This window comes from Pristis pectinata, chromosome 37 (assembly GCF_009764475.1).
Source record: "Pristis pectinata isolate sPriPec2 chromosome 37, sPriPec2.1.pri, whole genome shotgun sequence".
Taxonomy (NCBI): Eukaryota; Metazoa; Chordata; class Chondrichthyes; order Rhinopristiformes; family Pristidae; genus Pristis; species Pristis pectinata.
The window spans coordinates 11839171-11866886 of record NC_067440.1 but is presented as its reverse complement, the minus strand read 5'-3'; the positions used below and the strand labels follow the sequence as shown (position 1 = coordinate 11866886).

Sequence of the window (27716 nt, the reverse complement as noted above, 5' to 3'; positions counted from 1 at the left end):
TTTTTGACACTTCTGAACACCACGAGAATTTTCTCTGTTGATGACATGACCTGGGTGAAAGTTGCTCATTCCAGATGCGTTTCCTATCTTTGGGATGATTGGAAATAAGCCAAAGGCAGAAGTTCCAGCAAATGCAAATGGCATGGTAATTGTTTTCCGTAAGAACAAGCACATTTCCTTGGCGCCAGTGCTGGAAACTGTCAAGGCACTGAGTCTTTACAGCATCTTTTGCCATTTTTGATTCTGTCGTGGAATGGTCTAATGTGCATCCTTTTTATACAGTGGAATGGGAGGAGGAGTGAACACCACCTGCCACCTTCAGCAATATAGATGTGGATACAACTGTCCAATGTAGTCCTACTCACAGAAAAGCCCTTTGCAAATCATGTGGGAGATCTTTCACATGGGGAACCCACACAATGTTTGTGCGCTGAAGCTATTTCTAGTCAGTAACCTTAAAGCATGAACTAGAGGAAAAGCAGCAGCTAGGACAAATTTATAATGCAAACACTTAGATTTGTCAAGTGAAACCATTCTTCCCCTTTCATTTTCAACAAACACGGTCCTTTATTCTTAATCTTTCTTCTTCAAAGATTTCACCATTCTTCCCCTTTCATTTTCAACAAACACGGTCCTTTATTCTTAATCTTTCTTCTTCAAAGATTTCTACAGACTAGGAACTAGTGAATGCTGCCAGCCAATTTCATACAGGGGCAGTGGGACTGTACCTGTAGTTCAGACCTGTCTTACTCCAGTTGTGGAGGGACATCACAGAAAATGGCCTAGGAACTGATGAGCAGAAAAACCCATACATGCAGCTGGGTAGAATCTGACTCTGCAAATTTTATGACACATAATATTGGAATGCATTCTCCAACAGAATGACAAGGCACAGGCAAATCACAGAACCCCAGAGTTTATCTCTTAATTAAAATTAAAGAATAATTTATTGACTAAGTGCAAGCATGGAACATTGTGCAAGCACTGTCCAAACGAGACACCTGTCCAATACAGAAACGCTTGAGAGCACTGAATACCTCACCAACACAGGATCAGCAGGAGAGGCCTGTAATAAGATGGAGGTTAGGAAGAAACAACTTCTTCAGTCATGTCCGTCTTCTACTGCAAGAAACTTCTGCTCTCTCATGTTACCAGAGGCAGTACCAACAGAGGCAGTGTCAGATTTATAGGTAAAGTAAAGCCACGAGTTCCATCGTTTCCTGTGCATCATTCTCTATGTGGATTACAATTACATTGGCCTTTTATTATTCAACTCCCAGGGAAATGTTTTGCAATAAATGCTATGGAGCCTTAGAAAATGGAATCTGGAGCCCAACAAACAATCTAAGTTTGCAGTGAGAATCAAGATAGATTAAAAAACAATATCATTCTGGCTAATATCAATTCTGACAAACCAATACCAAATTAGAAATCTAGTTATTTTTAAAACTAGCACAGATGAAAAATGCAAAGATTAAGTTTAAATGTTAATTATACATGGGTTCTGAAAACCTGCCAAGAATTAAGGCAGTCCATGGACATGAGATGCTGAGAAAGAATTAGTTAAGAATATGTTAGAGCAGTGATTCTTACTGTCAATGCAACAAGAACTCAAAGATAGTTAAAAGGTACCAAGAAGAAACTAAAGTTCAGAATTGCTGATGATATTAAAATGTTAAAAATTAGAGGGGAGTGTGGGGAAGATATGGAATGAGTAAGAAAGGAAGTCTAAATATGAGAGAAAATTCAATGTTACATAAATTGGGTGGATTCCTGAGCAGCATGATATTCATAATGTTTGAAACTAAAAGTCTTTTTTAAACTAGATAGCAATTAGGGAGAAAGCCAGTTGTAGGGTGGAAAGCATTTTCATTCCGTACAAACCCCAAAAACTACCTTTTAGTCCCACTCTTGGCCAGATTTTCCCACACTCCCCATAACAGCACACAATGGTTTGGATATTTAGTACAAGCATGCAAACCATGATGTGCTGCTGTGGCGAATGCAGGTACTTTAGGATGAAGGATATGCAGAGATTGAGAATCCAGCAATTCCCTTTACAAGCAGGTCGCTCTGAAACAAAGAGGGAAAATAATATTTAACAACAGTTCATTAAGTGATAATTATTTCTCATTAATTGCTGCGCCCATTGCCTCTGTGCAGCCGGGAGATGTCCACCGTATGAAGAGTGCTGTTATTCACGCTGTGTCCCTAGCTTCTTTATAGCAAATGAACAGGCCCCATTTAAATAAAACTACTGCTCCAATATTTTCCCTTCCCCAGCTTCAAGCACAGGTTTAATAATCGAAATCAAGAGTGGACCCATGGTCAATCCCAGGCAACAAATGCAGATTTTTTTTTTCAACACATGCAGTAGGAATCCCAAGAAGTAATCTGAGTGAATTGTGGCAGGGGATTGCAGCCTACATTAATAACTTTTTGAACTGAGTTATAGTGTTACTCACAGTCTGTATACTCTAAAATTCAACGCCTGAAATGGGGAGGGACTTTTTTAAAATTCCCATGAGTAACGGTGGAATTGGAAGCAAACACAGAAAATGCTAGGAAAGCTCAGCATGCAGGACCCCACTGACTGACCCATGTCCAATCTGGACAAGACAGCCCTCCCACTGGCAGCTAATCCGGAGTAAGTGTGGCAAGAGGACAATGCATTTCAGAGATTTATCTGGCTTCTTAGCCAATTTGCTTCACCAACTCACCTTCAAGTATTCCAATCCTTGTGCTATGCAATTAAGTTTTTTGTATGTGCCTATGATGCTGCTGTAAATAAGTTTTTCATTGCACCTGTGCATATGACAATAAACTTGACTTGACTGGTAATAAGGACCCTGGCACAGACAAGGTGGTATCAGAGCCTCTGGAAGTTGTGAACCAGGAATCAAGCTGCACAAAAGCAGACTGTTGCAGGGCATGTTGTTTTTCCTCAGATATTTCTGTTCCTTTCCCCATCTCTCAATAGTGAGGAATGCAGACACCTTCAGAAGACTGGAAGAAAAGGGATAGACTTTGACCAGGATTGGGAAAGGAACAATAGTGTCTACCTTATCTCAAGCTGACAGTGGTTTTCTGACTACTGCCTACAAATTTTGACCAGCTGGATATGAAAATTATTTATATTTTACTTACGGAGTCGGGCAGAATGTCACCAATCTGGACAGCATCTTCACAACCTCCACAAGAGGGTAGCTCGGTTCCTGCACCTACACTGCCAACCTGGAAAACAAACACAAGGGAAGGGAATTATTCATTGGAATCATGAGAAGATAACATCAAAGCAATTATCCTGACAAAGGAGGTCTCGTCATCAACTGGGTTAATCCGATGGGTGGGTGAAGACAAATTGTACTTTTTTCAAGCCCTTCCTAGTTCCTCACCTTTCTACTTGCTTTCACTTTACGCATTTCCTACTTTTCACCTTACAATTTCCTGCTTTGAGCGAAACAACAAACGAGAATGGTGACAGGGAAGTGTTAGGAAATGCATAATACAATGAGTTCACTCTGAACAGAGCACTTCCAGGTATAAAACTGGCAAGATGGTTTGGAGAATTTATGACCGGTTGGATAGACCACTTGGTGCACTAACGTACAATATAGCATCATGACCACTGATCTAGATTAAGATATATTTTTACCACATAGGATTGAGAGAGTGCAAGTTAGATTACTGTGTTGAATGCTATGATTTTATACACATAGAATTAACAATATAAACAGATATGGAAGAACTTATGCATCGAACAGAGATTGTACAGTCTCTCTCATAGAACAGGAAACGGGTACACCTTGCTACTCCTGTCAACTATTCCGTGGCCATCTTGTTTCTATAAAAGAAAATTATCACTCAATTGAAATGATGGAAAATTAAGCCAACCTGACACAGGATTAAAAGTGCACCACAGAAGGCATTACAACACATTTCATCTCAAGTTATCAATAAGTACCAATTCAGTCTGCTAACACCAATTAAATGTGTACTGACATCCATAAGCTTAGACAGTTGCATAGATGGGCTCAAAAACTATGCACACGGGTATCTTATTCTGTTAGATATTTAGTGACAAGATAAAATCTTCAACAAAGAAAATAATGTGAACCTTTAGACTGTACCATGGATCAACTAGTTAAATTTAATGCTCTTTAAATAAGAATTGTTTCCAATTTAATAGCAAAACTTTCAGTGAAATCTCTTCCACCCAGGAATTCCACTAGCATATCTGCCAGCAGGAAACTATTGATTTGCCATGGAGTAAGTTGCTTCATGATCCAAGGAAGATAACAGTGAGGGTTGATCCCAGAGTGTGTATGAATTTTGGCACTCTAAGTGGAATCCTGTTCAGATCCTTGTATGAACATGGCTGTGATGCTGAGCAGGCATCAGTGAAATAATTTTGGCCAGCTGTTTCATTAGAATTTCCACTTGCTCCTCCAACCAATCTTCCCTTCAAAGGCTCTGGGATGGTAGAAATTCAAATTTGTGCACCAGCTTGTAAACCAGTCACAGACACATTAGTATAGTAACTTGCAATGGTTTCCAAACCTGCGAAGTATTAACTTCAGGGCAGCATTACAAAAGTCTGGTAATGCTAGCCAGAAAGCGCTGTCTGAACAATTTCCACCTAAAACCTCATCCGTGCTGGGCTTTTGCCTATCTACTGTATTTGATAACGTTGCCACATTAATATAGGCTTACCTAAAGGACATTAAGGGCAAACATTGCAAGAATAATCCAATCCAGAAGCCTGGATATGGAATTCATAGCTCTGCATGTGTGCATTGCACATTTCAATATAATACACACTGTAAAGTGGCTGAATAAGATAGCAGTCTTCACCATTAACCAATGCCATCACTGCAGGCATGACTGAGCTGTACTTAGTATTTGAATGATTGTTCTGTAACTTGCAAAAGGGTTCACTCTGGGTACATTAAAGGTTGTCATTAATGTCATACTACTTTTTCTTTGAGGATATTCTTTGCGTTTGAACAATTTTCCCCCAGTGATATCTTATTTCAAGTAGTACTATTTGTTGAAATGATGGAAATTAAATTGCAGTCAGCACCTCATGAGATAGAAAGGCCTGCTGTTTCAGCTGAATCCAGCAATCATATACAGACCATTCATTCACAGAAACAGGCCATTCAGCCTACCATGTACACACCAACCATCAATTACCTATCCAAAATTTCCTATACAGGATCCAAACATTTTATTCAAGTAGCACAAACACTACAATTCCCAAGACATAAAGTACTGTAACTGCAGTACAAAGCAAAGAAACTCAAATCTTTTGTCGTACTTTTCACGTTTTGCAACCCTTTGAGATGACTGATTTGCAGTCACTGTTATAACCTATGGAACAGTTATGTCAAAGCAGAAGAGTCTTTTAATCGGCTATTTTTTCAGTTATAACAAACAACAAGCAATACTGCTCCCTGAAAGAGTGTTGACTGACACCAAGTCTTCTGCCAAATGAAACTAGATATCACCCAGAAATGACCTGAGTTGACAGGCAAATCACTTTGATTTCTTTGTGAAGATGTCTCGTGGAGATCGTGAACTTGCTCAAAGCCTTTCTAAGGCAGCCAAAGGAAGTGCTAGGAAATTAGTCCAAACATAGACCAATGAGATGAGTTCCAGAAGCAAAGTGAGAATGACTGCCCTTGACATCAAAGCAGCACTTGATCAGGTGTGGGTTTAAGGAAACCTGGTAAAACTAGTCAATGGTTATCAAGTGGGGAAAAAAAACTATGCCTGGAATCATACCTCCAAAATAAGAAACTAGTTGTGGCTGTTGGAGGTCATTCGTGCCAGCTTCAGGACAACATTGGAGAAGTCCTTCAGGGCAGTGTCCTAACCACCTTTAGCTGCTTCATCAATCAACTTCCATCATAAGGTCAGAAGAGGGGATGTTCACTGATATTTGCAGATGTTCAATTCCATTGGCAATTAAAGATGGTCAATAAATGCTGGTCTTTCAAGCAATACTCACATCTCAAAACTTGATTAACCAACAAAATAAAATGGTGGGTCTTCAACTGCACCACATCACGACAGGGACTAGACAAGTGGCTCTCTTCCCTATCACTCAAACAATTCAAATTAAGCCAATGGCATCATTTGGCAGCCACACCTCGGATTACAAAAATCAAACCCCATCACTGCCGAGTTTCTAAAAGATGGCATTAAAAGAAATAACCCCTTTGCTGCAGACTTGCTCTCCCTCATTAATGGTTGTGGACCAACTACCACTTATCACTCACAGAACATTACTTCTCTTCATGTGACAGCACCTCTCTCTGACTCAGGCAATCCAGGTTCCTAAGCGCACTATGGATCACCAAATGACAGCTCTTCCCCTGCCATTTCAAAGCACAAATTGTTGGTACAACTGCTGATTGCTATTATAATTATTGAACAGTATATTAAGTACTGTCACCAAATCATTGCTAGGATTTCTGTCAGCCTTAGCACAGTAGTGCTGCGTTGTTACAGTAAAGCTTCACACCACAATTCCAAGGCTGTGGGTATCCAAGTTGCTGCTGGGTCTTTTGGTGAGCACTGAAGTTCCAAAAGTGAATCAACCATGGGAATCTCACCTTGGAGGCCTGTAGATGCTTGGGGCAATGCCAGTGAGGAACCGTTCCTGGAAGGCATACCTGGTTCTTGCTGAAAATTTTGACAGTGGACCTATAGCTAGAAGGTCGAGTTCACCAGAAATCATTCCAGTTTGTAGTCAAGGACCACTGGTCCAGATCAGATAGCCAAATATCAGAGAATTTTATTTTCACTTATATTTAAAATCTGTGGCCAAAGGAGCAATGCTGCCCATGTGTGTCGAAGCAGGGACTACTAGATAAACTAGGAATCAGGCATTGCTGATTAAATCTCTCTCAAGATTAAAGCATCTAACACAGATACAGAAAATGCTGGAAATACATGGCAGGTCAGGCCGCATCTGTGAGAAGGGCAACACAGTCGACAGAGAGCATTCTGAAAAAAGGGTCTCCAACCCGAAACACTTACTCTGTTTTACTTCCCACAGATGTGGCCTGACCTGCTGAATATTTCCAGCGATTTCAGTTTTCATTTTAGATTTCCAGCATCTACAGTTCTTTTTCCACTTAAGGAAGCTAATGGTAGCCTCTCCCAGGGCAGGTAAGCTGGGGGTTGGGTGCAGAATGAGGTCACCTGATATCCATTTCCTTGTGTTACAGGCAGTATGAATATAGGAACAGCATTAGGCTCTTTATCCTGCCTTGCCATTCCACTAGAACATCATCAATCTGCACTTTAAGTTCATATACTTGGCTTGGTGCTATTACATTTCAAATTCTTAACAACAAAACTGCAATATTTAATTGACACTCACTCAGCCTCAAAAACAGTGGCTGACCAAGTGGGAGGGTTGAGTGTGCTGGGGGAGGATACAAGGGTTAGTGGGGAGTGTTCTACTTGTGCAAGTTTGTACTGATGAATAAGAGTATGTATTGCTGTGCACCATGTCAGGTAAGACTGATGAAAACCCATCCTCAAATAGATTCTGGGTAATACCAAGTTCAGTTCAATGTGGCAGTTCATCTGCAGCCTTAGTTCATCTGTTTCATGATGGTTGGTATCCAGTGTTAACTCTACCCAAACTGGCTACCACTTGAAACACACAAAAATATATGGTGAGTTACCACACCTACAGACAACTGGTTGGTAGCAATGCAGCAAAGTAAATCACTTGCTCACAGTGGTTGAGCAGGAAAGAGCAGCCATGTGGAAAGGGGAAAAAACTAACTTCTTCCACAAGCCTGCTGTTTGAGAGTAAACTTTGAAACGGAAGCAGCACAGTAAATATGTAGTGATTTTCAAAATATTTGGGATAAGTGTAAAATAATCAGAATCAGATTTACTGGTGGTAATCTGGTAAGCCCAATGCTAAAATACAAACAGAATAGGGAATGAAAGAAAATGAAAATGCAACAAATAATTCAACTATTTTGACAACATAAAACTATTTTAATAACAAAACTGCCCCTACATTTCAGTTATTTTACTGCCATATTACACAAGCTCTAAAACGCAGTAAAAAAAAGCTTAGTGAAATGATTAATTTTTGGCCCTTTCCCCAAAACAATATTGGAGGTTAATCTTAAATAAATTACAAATTAAACACAAGACAATGTTCACAAACAGCCTGGATGCTGGAAAGAAGACTTGCCTAATGTATTAAACTGATAGGTTTGGAACACAACAATTGACTATGTCACCAGTTATCTGGACAGCCACTGGGAATTCATCTTCCTTCAGTAACTGATGGCAAGGCAAACACAATATTCCTTTTGCACTTATAGGCAAGTTTATTAGGCACGACATACAATAAAGATCTGATTAAATCCCCAATACATTGCAAGATTCCAGCTCATGTCAATATCTTGTAATGTTCACAGTTGGCAAGAGTTAAGGAGAAAAGCTGCCTTCATTCTGCACAATGGGAAAGCAGTTGGGATGTTTGGCAGAGTTACTGCTTAGAATTCAGTGACAGGGCTCAAATGAGTCAACAAACTACTTGCTTTAATGACGTTATTTGAATTGCTAAAGTATACTGCAATCTCTCCAGTTATTTTTCATAAGAACACATCGTCACTTCACTAATGGGATTGTCAAATCATGTAGTTAATGGTAGCGCCTGTCCAAAGACCACCTCTAATGTCACAGGAAGTTTTGTATATGTCAGCAAGGTGGACAATGAGAGGAGGGGAAAATCTAGAACTAGGTGGCATTGTTTCTGAAGAAGGATTTGTTCATTTAAGAGATGAGGAGGAATTTCCTCTCACGGTGAATCTTTGGAATTCTCCATCCCAGTACTCTTGTGTATATAAGATCAAGATAGATTTTTGTCCCATAGGGATATCAAGAGTTTTGGGGAAAGTGTCCAAAACTGAAATGACAGCCATAATCTTACTAAACAACAGTGCAGGCCATTTGAACTACTCCTGATTCTATTTCTTAGAAGTTCTGCACAATCTACACAATTGCCAACTATTACAAATATGCATCTTAAGGCATTTTTAAGGTGACTCAGTGGTGATTGAAATGCAATGCATTGCACATAGACCTGAATGTCTAATTTGTGTGGCAATGGTTAATCTCAGTATTCAAGTCAGAATGTAGTTCCAATAATCCTGTGATAGGCTTGTTGGCAAAAATTTCCATTTCCCATTACTACCCCAGTCCCTAATGTACACGTGGATCTTATAAAACAGGATTAGATTTCAAGGTTCCACAATCCATGAGATTGCCTACCCATGATCACAAGTTGCATCTAAGGTCTGTATCTAGGGTCTACTGACATTTGGAATGTCTGCAAGAGAAGACTGGTGAAAGAGGTTTCTCAAATCTTGAGGTGAAGCATCTCACTGAATTGTCTGAAACCTAAAACACAACTTCATATATAGTGGCTCCCTGTTATCATTTCTACTTTGCACAGCTGGTGATTCTCTGAATGGAGAGAAGAGGCCTGACACTTTTCTACTGTTGGAGTGTTTTCCTTTAGTATTTAACACTCACCACAATGCCCATCTCCAAGTACTCATTCCATCACTTTGTCTTTTCTGACTGTGTTCAAATGTTAATACTTGCAAGTCCCGGTCTCAAACCATCTACCAAAAATGGAATCAATATAGGTCTGCCATTATTCTCCTCAACACGCTCCTTGACTAAGCTCAAGATTTCTTTTGGAGACATGAGACCACAAATGATGTACATCTTCCCTTTCTATTCTCAGTCCTAATGCAGGGTCTTGATCCAAAATGATGACAATTCCTTTCCTCCCATAGATGCTGTTCAACCCACTGAGTTCCTCCAAGCAGTTTGTTTTTTTGCTTTGGACTATTTTTGGTCTGGGTGAACTTTCCAACATGACTGTTGTTCAACTTCCCTTTGCCTTGAATGTTCATTACAAGTATGAGTTGTAAACTTGCCTGTCAATTTACTCTTCTGCTTTATGCAGGGTGCTGCTGCCCCTAAGTATTTTCTATGTGTTTTTCTTCTTTAATGGTTTACCTTTTACTGTGAAGTCAAAAATAGAAAGAGATTGCCTGGGATGCACCAGCGACCCAGGCATTCCACTCAACTGACTTCATGAAAGAGAATTCCCCCAACCTCACCCACTATTCCAATGTGTTTTCCAAGTTTTATTAGGTCTTTTACCTAAAAAGACCTGTATTATCAGCTGCTTATTGAAAATGAAGTTCCAATAACAGATCCTAGATAAAGGATCTATTTACTATTGAATCCCGGTTGTAATTTGATAGTTTCTATATTAACAAAATGCACTAAGCAAACTTTAAGATATTAATTTCAAATTACCTTTCATGAAGCTCAATATATTTAATTACAGAGAGTAAGGAGACAGCGCATGAATTGAAAAAGGGGTTTTTGGCCCCCAAAAGTTAGAATTGTTTATTTACTCTATTATTTTCACATACTCACACATTTTTTACGTCTCTGCAGAGGAATCACAGAATGTTACAGCACAAAAAGTAAACTAATTGTTCATAGGAACCATCAAACTCTTCACTATTCCTTTGCAAACAATGTGATACTATAGACCTTAACTTCATACTTCAACGTTATTTTCTAACCATCTTCTATAATATTGTCCTGTGGTTTTCTTAATCTTGGGCATCTCATTATCTTGCCATTGACATTCACAACCTAGACAACCTAAGTAACAATTTAACTTCATCACCAGTAATAAAATCACTGTGGTTCAATCCAGAGGATCACCTGCAGTGGTTGATCTTTCTACTCTACTGTCGTCACCTTCAGTATCTCCAAGGATCACTCCCCAGCTTCTCCACAATTTCTTACAGCATCATGCAAAACCTCAGCATCTGCTTGTACACATGCGCAGATGACACACTTGAGTTAAATATCGAGAGGTTCAAAGCCATTGTTTTTGGTTTGTACTGCAACCCCGTTCCTCAATTCCACCTCTGTCTCTAGCAACTATGATGTTGAAGCAGACTGTTTGCAATCTCAGTGGTGTATCTGACACAAGGATGAACTTCCAGCCTCATACCCACTACATCATTGCCCAAGTTTGTTCCTAGCTCTGCTCATCTGCTGCTGAAACCTTTTCTATCTCTTATTTCTGAACTCGAATCCAGTGAGCTCCTGGCCATCCTTCCCTTTATAGTACAGTGTAAACTTCAGCTCATGCTTAGCTCTGTGTGAGCTAGTGCACATAAAACAAAGTCGTTTACTGATCTACTTTAGGCACTAAGTTGACAAATACTTTGTCTTCAGAACCCTCTACAGCCTTGCCGGTCTCTGTAATGTCTTCCAAGCCCACAATCCTCCTGTAACAGGCCTGTAAACCTCCAATTCTGAGTTCTTGAGCAGCCCAAATTTTATTGCTCCAATGGTGATGGCCACAAATTCAGCAGCCAAGGCCCCAAGCTGTGGAATTCTTTTCCTTAACCTCTCCACCTTCTTTTCTTCCAAGCATTTGGTTATCCCACATAGATCAGGGGCAATTTTGTTGGATAACATTTCTATGAAGCCCCAAGGCAGATTTCACCATGTTATGGGCATTGTACAAGTATACTGCCTTTCAGAAGAACAATCTATTTCTATGGTAAGAAAATTTTTATGATTCTAATGGAGCAAGTAGGGGTGGTGAAACAACCCATGAATCTACCAATTGCAGAGACCAAACCATAAAAGTAGAACTACCTGGATTTAATGAAACTTACGTCCACCCTTTCTGCACTGTATTCAGAATTGAAGCTGAGATTTGTTAATATTATTTGAAAAACAATCAAAAAACAACTTGATGAACCATTCTCCAGTAATGCTTATTCAATTCACAGACCAGAAATATCAGCACTTCTTCCATATTATGCACTTGAGGTCCACCCTTGAAACAAAAAAAAAAGCAAACTTTTTGAATTTAAGTATATGGGGCACAAATTGGATTTTTAACGAAAGGAAATCCCAAATGCTTGCCCCTAACCCATGACTTGAAGCAATTAATTGTGTAGTTGGCTTCCCTGCCAGTTTTACAATTTAAACTCAATCACACATCTTGCCTAACCCATGGATTCCTCAAATCCATCTTTGAGCAATTTTCTTTGACCTACAGGTAACATCAGACATACAATTTCCCATTCTGATTCCACTGGGGTGATCCTAAGTGGAAAACAAACTGGCATAAAAAAACTGATGGATTCACCAAAGATGATGATTGGAATGGTCTCAGTAGCTCACAGAAGATCACAAAGTTATAGATTCACAAAAAAAGTGTAGTGGACAATAATATCTAGTAGCCAGGAAGTAAAAGGCTGAATCTCCAGAACCAGGCTATTGGTAAGGTTGTACGTAGCTAATGGTTGATTCATTTGTGAGGATTCATGAGTTGAGGCCATGATCATACTGAATGGCTTGTGGGGTCTGGTGGCTTAATTTATCTTGTGTTCTTGTGATCCTTACTTTTATTGTGTACACTGGACCATGCTTATTGCACTTCAAACTGAATACACTGTAACTTAGAACAATTTACAACTTAGAATGAATAAAGAACTATGGTAGAATACATCTACAGAGTAGGATACCCTGGCAAAAAGCTGCTGTGTCTTTAAAGAAAGACTTTAATTAACAAATCATGTTCAGGCTGAACATGAGAGACTGACCAGAAATAGTTTACTTTAACAACAGCAACCAAGATGCAAATGTTGTACCAAGTATTTTGCAGTAAAGTTAGCTTTTCCTGTAAATACAGACGTGTTCCATGCCAGACTGTGCAATGCAGACAACAGAAAAGTAGACAATCCAACTATCCGTTAACGTGCACCCCACACGCATGTATAATTTGGAGGTCAGAATTGCACCGCTGACCAACTTCGAACATGTAACAAAACACCCAGATATTGCCCCCATAAAGTATTTAAAAAAATAAAGTTAATTTATTGCACTCCTTTCTGCAGCAGGAATTGAAGTTAAAAATATTTTGTTTGCAAATGATATCTGGAATAATTCATAACAGCAAGAGAGCACTACTGCTCTCTCAGCATTGTGCTCAATTAATTGAACCCTGGAGGCATCAATTAATCAAAAACACCAATTATATTTACTTAAATTACCAGTCACAAAGCTGGAGAATGCTAAACATGAAATATAGAACAAATGTAGTCTGAAGTTACTTGCACTACACTTTGCAGTTTTTTATTTTCAGTAAACTTATATCTCACATTGTCAACATAATATCCCGGAGAATTTGAACTATCCAGGAGCCTTGCTACAAATCTGCAAGTGGCAATCAAGGGACAGTTAGCATCCTGTTTGATGTCCCTATGGCCTTTTCTATTTTGGATGGAACTTTTTAAGAAGTGCACCAATAACACTTTCTGCTTCTTCCGAGACTATTTCTATTTAGGATATATTACAAACCTGTCATTTGGCTCTTGATGCCCCCACTAACCCCATTCCATAGTCCTGCACTTTTCCTCAGTTTAGCACATCCACTGTTTTGAGACAGAATTTGGTATTCCTTTAATACTTGCACATATAACAATACATTAATATCTAGAGACACAAGAGACTGCACATACTGGTACCTGGAACAAAAATCAAACTGCTGGAGGAAGTCAGCAGGTTAGGCTGCATCTGTGGAGGGAAATGGATAGTTGATGTTTTAGGCTGAGACCCTGCAATAGGAATGAACATGTAAAGGGGAGATATCCAATATAAACGGTGTGGGGGGCAAGAGCTGGCAAGTGATAGGTGGATCCAGGTGAGGAGGGGTTGATGGGCAGATGGAGCCACATGGGGAAGGGAGGGTTGGAGATGGTGATCGAGGCTGGGAGGTGATAGTTGAGGCAACAAAGGGCTGCAGATTATGGAATCTGGTAAGGAAGGTGTTGAGTGGAGCCAGATAAGGGAGGGATACTGGGCAAAAGGGAACAATGGGGTGTTGGGGTCTCAGGGGATAGAGAATCAAGTGGGTAGAGTGTGTAGGTGATAGGCAGATGGAACTAGGTGGAGGAAGGGAAAGAAACTGGGTAACAGGAGGCTGGGTTGGAAAGAAGACAGTGTGCATGACAACCACGGCAAATCAGCAGGAGAGAGAAAGCAACAGAGGAGGTTCAGCAAAGCATTTGCCCAGTCTGTACTTGGTATTATCGATGTAGAGGAGGCCATACTGAGAGCACCTAATGCAATAGGCAAGGTTGGAGGAGCTGCATGCGAATCTGTGCCTCAACTTGAAGGACTGTTTCGGTGATGAGTGGAGAGGTGTAGGGACAGGTGTTGCACCTCCCACAGTTGCAGGGAAAAGAGCCTGGGGTTGGAGAGGGATGGGTGAGGAGGGATGAACAAACCAGGGAGTCATGAGAGAGTGGTCCCTACAGAATCAGAAAGGGGTGGGGAGGGGAAGATAATACTGGTGGTGGGATCACATTGCAGCTGGCAGAAATGACAGAGAATGATTTGCTGAATGAAAATGCTGGTAGGGTGAAAGGCAAGGGCCAAAGGAACTCCATCTCCCTTCTGCTCTCACCCCACCTGCCCCAAGACAGAAGTGCAGGAAATGGAGACAAGGGTGAGGGCTCCATCAACCACAGTAGAGGGAAAGCCACGTTTCCAGAAAAAGGAAAAACTGACAGGGATGGTGCCCTGACAAGGGACAGGGTGAGAGGAGGTGTAGTCTAGGTAGCTGCGGATGTCGTTGGGTTTATCGTAAATGTCAGTGGATAGTTTGTATCCTGAGATGAAGACAGAGACCCAGAGAAGAGAGAGAGGTGTCAGAAATAGTCCAAGTGAATAAACCCTGATTTGGTAGGAGTTTTAAGCAGATCCCAAGACTTTGGAAAACAAAAGTTTGTTAAATCACAAACTAGTTTTAAAAACTTTTTCAAAAGTATACCCCTACAGGATTGGCAAGATATTTGGTAATATTTTTTCCCTGCTCTTCTTATTCCCAATGAAGCATGACTTCTTAATTATGATAAAGACCAAACAAGACTAGCAGAAGGTACTACTTTCCCACCTATCTGCTTAACATTTTGGCATTTAAGACTCTCCAGCTAAATACACCTCTTAACTGCATAGGAAGAAACTTTTAATATTCGTTTTTCTTTGTTAACCTCAAAGGACACAAGTAGTGTTTTGGTTAAGGGCTTGTACCTTCAGATTAATTTGAACAAGCAAGCATTAATAAAGCTTTGTATATAGCGTGAATAGAATCCGCGATGGTTTCGTAGCAATAATAACTGCAAAAATACAACATATTCTGGTGGATCCTACTAGGAATTCACACAAGGTGAAGGGCACATTACTCAATGCACTGACTGCCATATATTCTACTCTGTAGGAAACCATTAACTTTCCAAATTCTAGATGATCCTTTGCTTTACCCATGTTAAATGCCATCTAAAAGATGCTCTTTGTCAATGAATGATATATTGGATGGAAAATGATAAAAAAAAGTCAAAAGAATGACTTTGATATATTCAGTGTTGAGCAAAACTGAATCAAACAAGTTGCAATAAGCGTGTTACTGAAGGGAGCAATTAACAAGTTCTTTGAAAAGAATGTAAACTTAGAGGAATCAAACAATCCTAAAAACTTCAATGCTGTTTGTTTTGCTTCTCATTCAAGTTTTATGTAAAATAATGAAGCAATCAAGGACATGCACAACTTTTCAGGTCTCCCATAAACACAGATAACCAATTGTTTGAATCCTTCTCCCAACTGGCTTCCCAATAGGCACGGGTTAACTGGGTGTTCTATTTTCCTTAGATTGGAAGAAGGGTGGGGGGGCTCCCAAAATGAATCTGAATAGTTAATTAAAAAAATCCATTTTGAGTCTACAAAAGATCCATTTTGAAGGGAATCCAAGGAAACATATACAAACCTCCTCTGCTTGTGCATCAACAGACCATCTTAAGCAATATCCCAACATTTCAAACTTGGGTGAGATTTGTTTTGAAAATTTGGATCCAGAGAACCACCAGCATCTCAGCAAGTAGGTTGAAAGCAAGAACGAATCAGACACAATTGCATCAAACCTTAATGATGTCATCGCCAATGGGTGAAGTATAAGCAACAAGTTTTGCTACATACAAAAAATAGACTGAAGTTCCACAAATGGCAAACTAACATTTACACCTGATATCCTTGTTTTCCCCACAGATTATGCCCCAATTGGGAAAAATCTGAGTGATAAAAATCCATTGTGATTTACTCAGCTCCCCTAGGTAGGTTCTCTTTAAGTCAGTCACTAACCTCAGGGGACTCTGGAAGCATTAGAGACTTAGCTGCACTTTCCAAATTCTAGATGATCCTCAACTTTACCCATGTTAAGTGCTATCTAAAATATGCTCTTTGTCAATGAGTGATATATTGAATTCTTCTTATCATTTGCCATTCAAAGTATGGTTTTAATGTTGGGCAAAAGGGAACCATACAAGTTACAATATCCACACACTTGCCAAAGCTTAGAGTGATAGTCACAGAGTCAGAGGACAGAAACAGGACCTACAGTGGACCATGTCCACGCCGACCAGCAAATACTCAATCTCAATCTATACCTATCCCATTTACCAGCACTTGGTCCGTAAATCTTCTATGCCTTGGCAATTCGCATGTTCATCTTAAATGCTGTGAGAGTATCTACCTCCACTATCCACTGAGGCAGTGTGCTCCAGATTCCCAACATACTGTGGATGAAAAAGTTCTTCCCCTCTAAGCTCTTACCCCTTACCCTATAATTTTAGACACCTGTGCTATGGGAGATAGTTTCCTCCTTTCTACCCTATTTATGCTCCTCATAATTTTGTATGCACTCCAGGTCATTACTGGCCATATAATAAGATGAACTAAAAGTATTTTGAAGATGAACACATTCTAGGACAAGTTTTCAATATTTATCACAGCGGTCTATGCTTCATGTTCAAAAAGTGATCGTCAATTGTATTTATTAAAGATCAACACTGATGCATGTCAATTTCAACCTAACAGAGCTAAGATGAGTCACTGAAGCAAAGTTAGAAATTATCAGGTGCAAAACGTCATTTGCCTTGCCTCAGACAGAATACTATCTTTGGAGAATTAAAACAGTTCACAATTAGTGACTTGAGTGTTTTGAGCACTGAGCAGAGCTATCAGAGTGCCTGAGCACAGATTGCTCAAGCTCCAAGCAAAACATACAGTCATTACTGAAATAAGTTGTGTTAGATTCAGAGACTACCTCAAAATTTGGGAACGTATGTATAAAAGTGGATGAATTAAAAGAATGGTGTTCAGATTGCTGCCTTCCTACATACCACTCCCTGTGGATTGGATTACAGTGTGTGGAAGGTGGATCCTCAAGCCTTTCCAAGTCAGAAAGAAATCATCTTTGACGTCCTTGCAAGTGGAAGTGGCTTCCAGACACGAGCTGGTCACACCCTACTGCACAATCTGGAAGGCACTCTGCTGTTTAAAAGGATTACTAAAATAATACAAACAAAAACTCAACAACTACCGCAACCTTAAACCAACATTATTTGCGAGGTGGTTTATTTTCTCTTTTTTAAAGACTGTCAATCACCAAACAGACCTTCATAGACTATGAAGGCAACTAAAAGTTTTACACGAATGAAGGTACAGTTGAACAGGAAATGAGTAAAGAAAAAGTTCTGCCTGGAATGCATTGCAAGGGAGACTGCCAGAACCCCAAAATGGCAGCTAAACAAAATAGAAAAATCTGTCTGAAGTACAGAAGGAGAGAGGATGGAAAAGAGAAAATCATAAATCATTAGCAATGCAAAAATCACACCATAAGAGCTGCAAGTCATTTAGGAACAAATAACTACAAAGAAACAGAATTCAACAGTACAGAGAGCAGCTGGGGGGAAGAAAAACAGCTGACGCTATAGGAAGCAACTGTTGCAGTCAAATGTCCCAAAGTGATTGTAATCACTAGTTAATGAACAGAATCACACTTTTTAGAAAAAAATGAATGATGAGTCCAGGAAATTGACTGGCATTAGCGCTTCATTAAAGATCATACTGGTATTTGAGGATAGCGATCTTGAAATGTATTTGTTGGCAACAGCTACCTGATGGAGCCAAGTAAGGCTTTAGGTAAAAGAGATTAGGTACAGGTGGTCACATTCTGAGCGAAGGGGATTAGTGAATGTGAAAATGAGGATATCTGTCAGGAGATCAAGCTTCTGATCATACTGCAGTGGAAAGAGTGAGGCAGAGGCAGAATATTGCAAAGATGCTATTAAAGCAAAAATTAAGAATACTCAGCTGTGATCAAGCAATAACATCACACCTAACCTGATATGATATTCAGGAAAGCGGGTGGATTTAAAAGGCAATTGAAAAGGCTGAGTTTGGCTTAGTTTATATTGTACTTTTTTTCTCCAAAAGAAACAAGGAGCTGGAGGCCATCTGGACCCTCAAACCAACCCCGCCATTCAATATGATCATAGCTGATCTGCCCCAGGCTTCAACTCCTCTCTGGTGGCATTTTCCCCATAACCTCCTGATTCCCTGATCTGCCTTAGTTTATATATCTCCTCTTTAAATACCTCCAATGATCTAGCCTTCACAAACCTCTGGGATAGAGAATTCCAGGGATCCACAATTCTCAATGAGACAAACTTCCTGTGCACCTCAATTTTAAATGACTGCCTCATCTTGTAACTCATTCAGGATTCTCCTACTAGTGGAAACGTCTGTACATCTACCCTGTCATGCTCCTTCAGGATCCTGTGTTTCAATAAAATCACCCCTCATTCTTCTTATATCCATAGAGTACAGATCCAACTATTTTTTAGCCACAATACTCTCAACAAAAGAATTTGCCTACTGAATCACTCTTGTGCTGCCTCCGATCTTACCTTAAATATCGGGGCTGGGCAAAACTTTATACAATACTCCCCGTGGCCTCACCAACACCCAGTACAATTATAACAATATTTCCCCAATTCTAATCTTCAATCCCCTTTCAATAAAGGTCAATATGTCATTTGCCTTCTTAACCACTTGCTGTACCTGCCTGCTAACTTTTTACGATTCATGACAAGTCACTTGTGATCTCTCTTCATTTAGATAATAGTTTGCCGTTTGATTCTTCTTACCAAAGTGCATGACCTAAAAATGATGAACAGCATTGAAAACATGCAGATGAGGAGGAATGGCAATTGCCATAAGATAATGCCACTAGTATCTGTGACAGAAGCTATTTCTGCTTTTAGCACAGTAAAATTCAGACTGCTGGGTAACAGAGTGGTGGGACATTAGCAACCTCAGGCCCAAAGGGGACTGAGCTGTTCAAAAGAGGAGTTTGGAATGGTGTAATGTTATCAGCCATATTATAGAGGGCAGGGATGAAGGCAGCAGGGGACAGAAATAAATACAGTGGTCAATAATTGGGATGTCATGTGGAGCCCAGGGAGGGGCAATAGGTGGTACAACTGGGAATGTATTTATTTCCAATCTACCGGGTAATTTTGCTGCATTAGGAAATTTAACTGGGAAAGAGAATAAATGTTTCAGCGATCTGGCGGTGAACTACCACAGTGGTCAGATTCAAGATCCATTAGACATTGCTACCCGCAGATTCCACATCAGTTTTACTAGATTAGATCCGATTAATGGGAGACACATGAAAACTTACGAGGGGCAACAGCAGCACTAAATATCATTCAGGACAGTAGGCCAAAGGGAAATAATGGAATTTGAATTGAGATTGAAAAAGAGCTTCAATCCTGGGTGGAAAATGAAAGCATGTTTAGTTGGCATGAAGAAAATGGGTGAATGGGAAAGGGGAGAAGGGTGTGAGTAAGAAAATTCCATTAATCCTGTATAATATTATTGAGAGTAATCCATCATGTGGATCATGAAAGTGAGAAATTCACAGCAAAGAATTCAGTGGAAGTAGATAAGATGAAGTGAATATAGAAGGTTAGGTCATCAAACCTATGAGTTACCAAGGGAATAGCAGCAAGATTTTAATGTACAAAATAAACTGAGAACTTTAGCAAAAGATGAATGTGATCTTGAAGATAAAGTGGGAAGGGCAACTGTTTAGAAAAAAAGTCTGAGGAATTGAGGAAGAGGAGTGAATATGAAGACAATAACCACATTTAGGTAAAGAAATGATAGGACTATACCAGGGAGAAGTCATTGACTTGAATATCTGTTTCTCCCTCAATAGAAGCTGCCTGACCTGCTAAGTATTTCCAGAATTTTCTGTTTTTTATGCTAGATTGTGGAACTGGTAGGGGAGGTGTGGGGGCAAGGGGGAGCTTTCACACAGAACAGTCAATATGCGGTTTGTGAGATTAGGATGTCTCTCACAGTTTGTGTCTTGCCCTGGAAATGGGACTGGTTTGTGATAAAGCTGAGAACATCTGCACTGGAGGGAAGAAAAGGAACCAATACCTTATGTCTTCTCTTATGTTAACTCTGCAGCAAGGAGCTGCCTATTCTAGTAACTTTGATCTGCAGTCCATGGAGAACTTTATCAACAAAGATACCATGCTAGATAAACTATAAATTCATGCTGCAGACCATACTCTACATAAGGACAGCTAACAAAACATTCCATTATTATTTTTGAAATGAAGGCTCGAGTTAAAAGTTTTGTAATCAAGTGAAATCCACTGAATTGATTTTCCCCAAGTACTTAGATTGAGAAAAAAGATCATTTTTTCCTCAATCTAAGTAGTTTCATACAGCTGTAGCTCACTGACCAAAGGATAAACACAAGGAAAATTGTGTCAATTCCAAAGACATCCTGTTATCCACTGCACAATAGATATTGTCAATTACACTTCAAATCTTAGAGAGAAAGGGCTCAAAGACTCTACAAAGGAAGCGAAGTGTTTGATAAAGCTCTAAAAGTTCAATAAATTACTACACTGATTTAAGTTAAGCCAAACACAGAAATGGCTTCCAATCTGCAAAATAAAAACTTGAAAATCAAGTAAACAAATGTGAATTCCAATTAATTCAATGCAAATTGGTTTTACTTAGAGCTGTGATTCTGAATCTGACCTCGGGGCCCAGCTCTCATAACCTAAAAAAAAGTTTCTAGCAATTTTTGGACTGGTATCCTTTACTTAATGACTCATTAGGCCCAAGAAGCCTTGCCGGTCAGTGGTGTGACAATAATATTCCTTCTTCTGGTATTGCATTTCAGAACAGTGGATCCATAGGCACCTGAAAAGGAAGTTTTTCATCTACAAGTGAATCAAATTCTCACCCTGAAGCTGAGAAAAAGGAGAGCACATCCATGGCTGCCAAGTTTAGTCTCAGTTTTCAGATACGATAATAAAATTAACACAACAGCTAAAATACAGCATTCTTATGGTCCTGAGTCAGAACAAGGCATAACTATGAACAACCAGTAGCTTGATCATCTTTATTCAGGATATATACACTCCACAAATGTATAACCTGGTTTCTTCTTCAGATCATTCTAGATTTGGCTGCACAATCTCCAAGTAAAAAAAGATTTGGTGGGTTTACTAGTTGGTGGCTAGTGGCACATCAAAAAACATTGGAAGCAAATCTGTGCATTCTGTCTCAATGCTTGGCTACACTCAAGTGGCTTTGAACATAGATAAATAAACCCCCACTACAAAACTTAGTATACAAATTTAGTAACGAAATGACTATAGTTGCACTTAGATCTGTATTCACAGATTCAATAAGTGCACAGGATCATTTGGAAAAAAGTTCTTCCCAATTTTTTGTATTGAAAAATATGACAATTTACCTAAACAAATGACCACATAGGTATGCTACATATAGAGCACTGGACTTGACTGTTTAATGAAAAAAATGATTTGAAATAAATCTGTCAGTTATGCCAAAAAAGTTGTGCATTTTTTCCCTCTGAGAAAGTAGACCTAATGGGCTGGATTTAACATAGACTTTAAAAAATAAACATTTACTTACCCTGAAACACTCTTGCAGTTTAAAGTGCAATGAATTGCCATTTGATGAATAGTGGTTTACCACAAGACTCTATTCAAGAGATCAGGAACTCATTCTAATACAAGAAAGAACTTTTTGCTACACAACTTCTTCTATAATTAAAAGGGGAGACTGCAAATATAAACTGTTTAGTATAATTATTACTTTTGATTTAATGTCATTTGGTAGAATGCAACTTTCAAGAATTTGAAGGGAGTGATGAATTTAATCTGAGTAAATGGTTGAAGTAAACAGGGAACACAGTAAAAATGACTAAGTCTCATTTTCTCATGTCCATTTAAAGCTCAATATTCTCAATGTCCCTCCAAGAAGATCACATGCAGAGTTGGGGATGGAGGTGAGGAAAAGAGGAGGGGACGAGGTGTTGAGGGACGATTCTCCTGTCACTGCAGATGTAGGGCGGGCTTGATGGACTGCCTAATCTGATGCTGCATGTTGGTTCTGCACTTTTGTAATTTGGGAAAAAGCCATTGAAACAAATGATAACACTGGATGATGTTAGAGACAATGTTGTTGCTTTCTGGGGAAAGTGAGGGACACAACGATGAAAGCAGGTTTATTATTAAAATGCCATTGTTTCATTTAATAACTGATATTTTCCTGTTCCCAAAAAATCATCTGCTTTTATGGCATGCCACGGATTACAAAGAAAATGCAATTACTGACATACACATGTGGAAATAAGTTATTTGGATAAGTGGTCAATAGCAATTCAATTTAAATAAGTAGAGACTGGGGGTTAGGGTGGGCAAGATAAAAACAAAATCAGAGAAAAGCATTATCCATGCCACTCTACTTTTGTACTCATCGTGATAAATCATTGCAGCCCAGAAAACTTTAATTGGCTCATTTGCTTGGTAAACTAACAATGGTAATGGAAAGAACTAGAAGCTGAAATAGAAAAATGAAGTTCTTGCTCCAGAACCAGATAAATGGTATGTGTTTAGAGAATGTTTAAGTGTATAAAAAAAATCAAAATATACCCATGATGTCCATTCATGTCAACTACAGTGAACCATTCATGGTTACCCCTTACAAAGATTTAGTAGTGATGAAACACTCAGATTTCAAGCAAGCAGAGTTTGTCCATGAGAACCAATTCAGATCACAGCAAATCTGGAATTGTGTGCTCACTGTAGATATCACCATGTAAGCCAACCTTGCTAAAAATTATACCTCTTGAACGTACAATGCGACCATCTGGCAGAAGTACCCAATTGCTTTCCCTGCCTTAAATTAGCAGGAAACAAATTTGAAGTTATGATGGCTTTCAATAGAAAACTTGAAGAAAATTTAGGTTAGGGGAATTAAGCTGGCATCTACTATTAGTAGAGACCCAAATTGTAGTGTATTTTAAATATATAAAATGTCTTGTGCAGCTCCCTTCGAGCTGAATGGAAGACATTTGTCTAAGTATTGACCACTGCCTGTGATAAAAACAAGTTCATCAATTGATGAAGAGTACTATAATCCAGACATGGATATTTTGATGGAAGATACTTGTATCTTGGCCCCAAGATCTTGGCAACGAAATCTCCATGTGATCAGGATGCTGAATGCCGATAAACCTTCAATAATTTTTTTTAAATAAAAGAAATGCTCTTATTTTCCTGAAAAAAAAGATGACTGATCCAGAGAGAGTATATTAATGGGAAGGACAGCATAACTTGTTTTTTTTTAAAAGAGATACAACAACTTAATGTGAATTATTAGATTTCCAGAAATACAATTTACATAATAAAGTAAATGTTACATTTTTTTTTTAAAAAAAACAAAACACTGTAGATTGGCTCAAAAGGAATCAAGTACTAACTTGGGGACAGCTATAAGTCCTTACCAGAATATTCCTAAATACTTTGAGGTTCAGAAAGTCACTTTGTTTCTCTCGTACTCTGACACACAAAAACACTAGTTTCCATTCCCAACTGCCAGATTTACCAGGCAAGGTTTTGTTTGTTTTTTCTCCTCTGTGTTGTTTTAGGGGTTTCCTTCTAAGAAGCAACATACTAATAAAAAAATTATGAATAGTCTTCAGAATTTCTACACTCTAAAGTGCTACAACATAAGCAAGGGTCAAATTATGTGGAGGGATGTTGATTCAAAAATAACCCAAAATCCTCAGTGAGTCTAACTCTCCACCTTGCAGGTGAGCCTGTTCTGCCCCCTGTACAGCAACCAAGAGTAGTTGATGGAGGCAGCGAGCCCAAGAGTTGTCTCACTCATGCTGAAGGACTGTAAAAGAACAAAGTGATGCATGCATACACACATTTTCATATATACATGTTCTATATCATACCATACAAAATGCTGCTTCAGTGCAGAATTAAATAGATATAAACAGCATGAGAGATTGAGCAGAATAATACCATAAATGAATGAAATGTCAATAGTTAGGTTCAAAGTCTGTCATTAAGCAAATGTCCCCATCTCATCAAACTCAGAACTTTAATGATTAGTGAATAGGTTTCACCCAAAATAGATCAGTGGGTAATGACAGATTCTTACTATCACATGGAAGGTCCCATATTTTTTTTCAGTGGCCTTGAGACTCGAATAACACACCAACTATCTGCTGCATTCAGATAAATTGATTTCTGTTGTTCTTAATTAGACAGAATCAATTCTCTCAGGTATACTTCAAACGTTTCAATGAATGCCTAGATTTTGTGAAATCTTATAAATACATCAATAAGTTATTTGTCAAATACAGTTGATGAAACCATTCCTTCTAGCACTACTCTTTAGGAGCAGGAAAGTTATAAGGAACTTTGGATTTTTTTCTCCCCAGAAAGTTGCACTTTTAGGATGTAGTGCAAGACTTTTATGCTATTAAATGTTACCTACTGAACAGAACAGTGAATGAATATTCACATGGAGTTAGAACCTCCTGCACTTTGATTAAAATTTATGAATCACAGGATTAAAATCAAAAGAAGACTGATGCAATTGATCAAGTTTAGCAACAGGTTCAGGATTAAGTAATTATTTTGAACAATTGTGGCAAACACTTAACATGTAGGAGCAAAAATAGATGTCAATTCGGAGGGGAAAAAATACACTCAAAGATGATCCAGAACTTACAATGATTACAAGACGGCACTTATAGGAAAAGCAAATGTGAAGAGGGTAGTTTTGGCAATTGTTAAATATTTTTCACTTTAATTACAAATTACTAATAAGAGAAGGATGGAAGGGACCCACCTGTATATTCAAACACTGAAGTACTAGGAAGAGCACTATGAGGAAGAAAGAAAAACAGCTGTTAATTTTCAGTGATTTTGTCACCTAAACGCAATTTAAAATACAAAAATCAGAAATGAAGGTTAAAATAAAGTTTAAACAATGTGGATTAGTCGACAATACAAACCAGACACAAAAATACCATTTTACCTACTGAAACAGAGCAATAAAAAAGGCAAATAAATTCAACATAGTTATTCATCAACACTAATCGATTAATCGGACAATTTTTCTATTCAAAACAAATTGCACCAAGATGAAAAATATCCCAATAGCGAAACAAAAAGGAAAAAGACACGAGCAGCTTCTAGGATTAAAAAAAAAATTGGCAAAAAAATTATAAATTAAAAAATACGACTTTTTAAAACAACGTACTAATCTTGTGCACTAACAGGGTAGAGCTAGAGGTCTGCTGAACCTGGCAGATCTGCTGCTTTAGACAAAATGGCGGTTCAGCAAATGTCTGCCTTATCATAAGTCACTTTATGCATCCAACACTCAAGCCAAAAATATAGCCTCAAATAAACGCCTCAAAAAGAACGTTAAGTTACTATTGGCCAGGCGACTGTAAATATTCATTCGTTTTTATATTGTTGGTTAAAATTAAATACGAAAAATGCATTGAAAACAAGTCCTTTTTGGAGAGGAGAGAAAAAAATACAAAATTGAGGGAAAAAACTTTAAATTATTCCCAAAAACGATTGAAATTCAAGTTATGCAGGTAATTCTAATGAAATTACTCATTAAAATTAACCTACAATACAATTCTAAGTTATAATGCAGTATTTAAGGAACTGCCACGCCCCAACAAAATTCTGTAATTTTTAGCTAATGTCCAATATTAATCTATTTTTTAAAAAAAACGATATTTAATAATCAGTCCCAAACTTTCATTCTCTTTACATATAAATCAGAAATCTTTCTCACTTATTTATGCCTTGTACCAGTCGTCCCAATTTTTCTCATTTAAAAAAGCTCCAGTTTAGGCCTTTATTAGGGTTAAGATTCTAACAGATTTCACTAATGCACCCAAAAGGTATATTCATTATAATTTAATTGAACGAAAATTAAACATGTTTTTCACTAATAAAGCTTTCATCCCCCCAAGGAGTCGTCAGAAAGAAATACTGCAATAAAAAGTATATTTTTCCCCCAAATGCCATGTTTTATCATTCTGCTACAATAAACCCCCTATGAATTATTCTGAATATTTTCGGGAAAAAAATCTTGAAACGTCAGCAGCAATGGAGCTAGTGAGTTGCATCAGGCTGCACAGTAAGGGTGCAAAAACAGTGAGGATTCGAAAAAGCCTGAAAAATTATCAATTGGTGAAAATTTATACTCCTTTTTGTACAGATAATCTACTTTAAACTTCAACAATCATAAACATGACAAAAAGAAATTATTTTCGAACCCGAAAATAGCCTTTTTACCCCCTTCTTAAACCCTGATGCGGATGGCCCTGAGCATGCACTGTGACCACTACCAAAAGACTCTGATATAAAAAACAACTCACTCTGCCTGTAACCTCGTCGAGCTCCAACATTTCAAAGCCAAAAAACATTGAAAAGCATTTTCCCCACCTCGGAAAAGTCTACCTGGCAAATTCGAACCTTTTTTTGTTCCTGATTCGCCCCCCAGAAACCTTCCTACCTAAAATCCTTAGCTCAACCTCTGAGCAATTGTAAAGGGTGAAAAAAAAGACTGCTCAGTTCCCCCTGCGCAACTTTCTACACTCAAATTGCACATTTTCTAGATCAGGGAAAAATCTGAAAAAAATTCAGTGCAAGCCTCTATGCTTAATGAAAACATGTGCAAAATCTCAAGTCTGGGGGATTTGTTGTTAAAGAATAAAAAATTTGTATTTGCATGTATTAAAATTGCGCCAAAGCTAACGTCTCTGACTGCCTTGTAACCTTGCCAAGTGGCTGCTATCCTGGTTAGTACAGCAAACTGCCGACCTAGATTTTCTTCCTCTGTAGCTCCTTGGCACAGGGTCAATTTTTAAACATCTGCTTTCTTTTTTCTCACCATATTTAGAAAATATGTGCAATCAAATGCTTACTTTATAGCTTTTGTTTTAATTTTTCTAATTTCCCCCCCCTCTAAAATGGTGTTAAAATAAGCAGTGGCACCATGCTGCTTGGTGAATCTGCTGCTGCCAATGCAAAACTATTTTTTTCCCCTGAATCAAGGGGAGACAGAGGCGGTTGACTGCATACCCTACCCCTTTTTACCCAAACATTGACAAACAAAATAGCACAACACAAAACCACCAGAAGGTGCCTAACACTAAGGAATTTATACAAGTTCAAAAGGAAACATTGCTCTTCCCATACAATCATAAACTTATGCAATAGGGTGAAATGCAATGGAACATGGTCATTTTAAAAGCTCTCTAACACCAGAACTGTTCCTTTGTCTTTAGCACACCCAGGAACAACCTCAGAAATACGGGCTAG

At 38.6% G+C, this 27716-nt stretch overlaps 1 long non-coding RNA gene across 1 annotated transcript; it reads right to left on the bottom strand.

Annotated features, from left to right (window-relative positions):
• Nucleotides 1-1295: 1295 nt before the first annotated feature.
• Nucleotides 1296-26914, bottom strand: LOC127586681 (uncharacterized). Its single transcript, XR_007958716.1, has 4 exons — nucleotides 26771-26914; nucleotides 25216-25250; nucleotides 3148-3234; nucleotides 1296-2073 (listed from the first exon to the last, which is right to left on the bottom strand). It is a non-coding gene; the product is annotated as an uncharacterized LOC127586681 (long non-coding RNA).
• Between the last annotated feature and the right edge of the window lie 802 nt (nucleotides 26915-27716).